General features: G+C 52.5%; 1 pseudogene; it reads right to left on the bottom strand.

The window, feature by feature from the left end:
• Positions 1-330: 330 nt before the first annotated feature.
• On the bottom strand, positions 331-2,625 carry LOC107154525 (annotated as a pseudogene).
• Between the last annotated feature and the right edge of the window lie 533 nt (positions 2,626-3,158).

The raw sequence follows: 3,158 nt of genomic DNA, 5'->3' as shown, positions 1-3,158 counted from the left end.
CTCCGTCCCTCATGCCTTGGGCTCCAGCGTGGCATCTCCAACGTACGACTCTTCGCCTTGGTCAGCCACGATCCCCAGGCCTTCTCTACCCTGTCTGAACCTCTGCCCGCTCCTCTTCAAGGGAGGTGGCTGGCTCTAGGATCCTCGGGCCTTTGTTCTTTGGGGATCACTTGAACTTTGAAGTTATTCATGGAGTTGTTGAGGTGAAGGGAAACATGTGGAGCTGGGGGGAGGGGGACATGGCCACAGTAGTGTACAAAGAAGCAGGAACATCTATCTGAGTGACCGTGGGTTCTCAGCAACCCCCACCTCCACCCCAGCATCCTGGAGTCACTGGATCGTGGTACCAGACCTGGGGAACTGAGTGAAGTGTGTCCAGCTCAGTAAGGGAGGTGCCTCATGGAGATCAGTCACCTCCAGCACCCACCTCAGGGCAACACCTGCCATCCCCAGGTCACTGGAGGCAGAATTGTATGTTTGTCTCTTATTCCGGTTTCCATGCTCCAACTCACTCTGTCCATGGTAAGTCCACTGACCTTGGAGCAACAGAGGGCAGATGGGCTGGCCCAAAAGAGAGTAGTGCCCACCATCCTGTGCTGGACCCCGAGGTGGGGAGACTGTGTGAGAACAGGAAGGGACTGAGTCCTGTGCTGAGGCCGCTGAGGCTGACCAAGGAAAGGGTACTAGAGACTGGCTAGGAGGTATGACAGGGGTGCCACTCATTTGAGCGCTGGCCTGGGGGCTCCCGTCAGGATGATACAGGCCTCCAGGTGTCTGACCCCACTAGTCCATGCTGTGATATTTCCAGTGAGCCCAGTAGACCACGGTTCTGGAGGAGTCTAGGGTCCATTAGAGATGTTTGGCTCCATGACCAGCACGCCTGGTCCAGAGGGTGGTACTCTTGAGTATCTGAGCTCTGACATCTGTAAGGGACCACAGAGAGAGAGGGGAGACTGAGGCATCCTGGGGCTGCTCAAAGCAGGGAGGTCACAGAAACCCCACAGAACGGCTCACACCATTCTGCTGAGCTGGAGGACCCTGCTGGGCCACACGGGTACAGCCACTTCCCAGAGGCCTTCTTGCATAGACTGGCTCTCAGAGACCAGCATGGTTTGCTGGAAAGGCATCTGGACCACATATTGTGTCATCACCCACTAGGATGGACCTTAGGAAGAAGGTGCTGATGAATACAAACCACAAGCCTCATCTGCCTGCTCCCATGCTGCCCCTTGGGTTGCTGAGCAGGACTCGCATTGTCATCCCCAATCATGCCGGGGTTAATCCACTCTAGGCCTCATGGGCCACTAAGCAGCTACCAGGATGGCCGAGGCAGCTCTTTCTCGCTTTGGGGGCAGTAGACTACTGAGCGAATGTGAGGAAGAGGTTGAAATTGCTGGTTGGGGTTAGGATACTATCCAGGGGGACAGCAAGAAACCCAGACCTGTTCAGGCAGGGGACTTCACGGACTGCAACAGGTGGTGCATGGCGAGAGGCAGAAGAGGCAGAAGTGGGAGGAGCTTTCTTGCAGGAGCCACAGTGAAGCTTGTCTGCTGAGGATGCTGGGAGATAGTAGGGGTTGGGACAGAGCCAAGGGTAAGTGGGTGGGCTGCTTCAATCGCACCTTGGTGGCTAAGGCTCACTTATCTAGGGAGGTTGCTGAGGCCATCTGCCTGTGAGATCATGAGATTATTCCAAGATGACTTACTGAGAGGCCTGGATGGAAAAACACGAGGGAGAAGGCACCAGATAGACTGGGCAGAGGCAACCGGGCTGCACGCTTCTGGGGCACCTGGTGCCACGCTGGCCTGAAGGTCATTCCTGCACTACCACCTTGACTGCTTACCAATGCTGTCACCTGGGTGAGGATAGAGATTCCACTGCAGCTTCTGGTGACAATGACAGAACCATCAGAGTCGATGCTACTCCAAGGTGGTGGCTCCAGGGACCTGAGTTCCCGTGTCTACTGTGCTCCAGTGGCTGCTTGAGGTGCAGCTCAGCCCTTGCCTGATGTCATTTAGACACCAGTTCTGGCTACCTTCATTATCATCTCAGCCCACCTGGGTACCATCTTTCTTGAGAATGAATCTCTCCGCAGGTCTCTGTGTTCTTCTCATCCTTTATATGTTCTGAGACCCTCTGATCAGGGATTTGTATGTTACTGGCTTTGTGAATGGGAACTGCTTTCCCAGTTTGGTCAACATCGTGGTCCATCCCCAAATATGCAGTTTAATAGCATTCAGGGATGTGAGGTCATCTGAGGGACTTCTTGCATTACTCGTGGATGTCATTAATTTCAGAATCCCCTGTTCTAGTTTTAGCAAGAGGATTCTGTCTCTTTTTCTTCTTCAGTGTTTGCAATAAACACCTGTCAGTCTACTCCAGTGGAGTCCACACAGTCTTGGCTGGAGTCTCTGGATGGCATCTTCTTTTGGCAACTTTTGTTTTTGTCCTTGTCTTCTTTTTCAGAGACATCTTTTGCAGACTTGTCAGAGGGCAGCTGTTGCATAATTCAATTATATCCTGAGTATTTAGTGGTTCATTGGCAAATGAGGTGGGGACCCTCCACAATGGCAGGCTGCGCCCAACGCTTAGAGTTAGATCCACCCCTTCTCCAGACAAGATCATGACTGAATGTCCACTTTTGTTGTTTCCTGATGCAAACTGGTATCTCCACGCCCCCCCCCCCTCAGTTTCTTCCTTACTTGGAGTCTTAGGTATAAACTTGATTTTCCAGCAGTTTTTTTTTTCTTTCTTCTGATTCTTGCACTGTTTCCAGGGTCTCTCTGAATAGTGTGACTGTCCAGATGTTCTTCAAAAGGATTCAGTCACCTCTATGGATTCCTGGATAAAGGCTTGGCCTCCCTGAGTCCAGTCCTGTGATGGCGTCCCCTGTAAGCAACACATCTCACTCATGGTGCTGGGTGCAGCTCGGTCCTGCCAGTCAGTGGGGGGCTCTTCTTGGCAGGAAATGGGGAGAAAAAAATGGCTTGACAGAGGGGAAGGAGAGGGAGTACCCGATCCAGAAAGATAAGGGGAGGACTGGGGGTGTAGCTCAGTTGGTAGAGCACTTGTCTAGAATGTGCAAAGCCCTGGGTTCAACTTCTAGTACTGCCTAAAAAGAACCAGAAAGAGAGAAGAGGGAAGAGGGGGAATCAGAA

Source organism: Marmota marmota, unplaced genomic scaffold (assembly GCF_001458135.2).
Source record: "Marmota marmota marmota unplaced genomic scaffold, marMar, whole genome shotgun sequence".
Classification (NCBI taxonomy): domain Eukaryota; kingdom Metazoa; phylum Chordata; class Mammalia; order Rodentia; family Sciuridae; genus Marmota; species Marmota marmota.
The sequence above is the reverse complement of the archived record's forward strand: the minus strand, read 5'-3'. Positions and strand labels throughout refer to the sequence as shown.